The 1052-nt window shown below is 33.7% G+C and overlaps 1 non-coding gene across 1 annotated transcript; it reads left to right on the top strand.

The window, feature by feature from the left end:
* Window positions 1-437: 437 nt before the first annotated feature.
* Window positions 438-635, top strand: LOC112850638 (U2 spliceosomal RNA). Its single transcript, XR_003222729.2, has one exon. It is a non-coding gene; the product is annotated as a U2 spliceosomal RNA (small nuclear RNA).
* The last annotated feature ends 417 nt before the right edge of the window (window positions 636-1052 follow it).

Below are 1052 nucleotides of genomic sequence, written 5' to 3'. Positions count from 1 at the left end.
ATCCTGAGCTGAGTAAAAGTTAATTAACTTCTTCTGCTTAAGTCGAATACATTTGAGAGATAGAAGTTAAGCCGCAGCTGATTCAAGTAGACTGAGTGGTGGATTGAGAATGTTCGTTCTGAGAACGAAAGGCAGTAACTAGCATCTTCAGCAATAATTTTATATTGAGCATAAAATACTTTATATTATTATTTGTTGTTTATTTACTTTGCTTACAAATTATTCCTTTCAGAACAGTAACCAACTCTTTTTCATCTTAATTTTCTCATAGAGTGCCTAGGATAATGTTTTTTCATATAAAACAGACACTTGAATTTTTCCTTTCAGGTTGTCCAGTTAGGGAACTTTACCTATTCTAATCACTTTGTATTTGTTGGCTTGCTATTAGGTGGTTTATAAATATATATTGGCCTCACTTTTTAAAAACATACTTTATTATCACTTCTCGGCCTTTTGGCTAAGATCAAGTGTAAAAAAAATACTTTATTTATTTTTTTTAAGTTTATTTATTTATTTTGAGAGAGACAGCATAAATGGAGGAGGGGCAGAGAACGTGGGAGAATCCTAACCAGGCTTGGTGCTGTCAGTGCAGAGCCTGATGCAGGGCTTGAAGCCTCAGGATCTTGAGATCATGACCTGAACTGAAACCAAGAGTTGAATGCTTAACCGACTGAGCCACCCAGGCACCATATATTGGCCTTACTTTTACATGTGTTTCTAAAGACAGTTGGTGACCTCTACATATAAGAATTCTAGAACAGGAAAGAGAAACTATGGCAAACTGGTGAAAACATTATTTGAGGATAAAAAGAACTTTCAGCATTTACTTATTCATAATTATTAGGTCACCTCTTATTTCAGCTATTCCTGATGTTTATTCTTTGAGAACTGAATTCTTCAAATATCATGAACCATATATGTACTATCTGCTATTTTCTCGTCCTCTGCTGGTTGCTCTAACTTGTAAGTAGTTTACTCTTATTGCTTTTCCTTACACAATGTCATATATTTGTTTATCAATTCAACTCTATTTTTTTCTTTCTTAAACAAAT

The sequence above is a fragment of the Puma concolor genome, chromosome C2 (assembly GCF_028749965.1).
Source record: "Puma concolor isolate L17-30 chromosome C2, mPumCon1.1.hap2, whole genome shotgun sequence".
NCBI lineage: Eukaryota > Metazoa > Chordata > Mammalia > Carnivora > Felidae > Puma > Puma concolor.
Note: the sequence above shows the minus strand (reverse complement) of the source record. Positions and strands in the feature narration are given on the sequence as shown.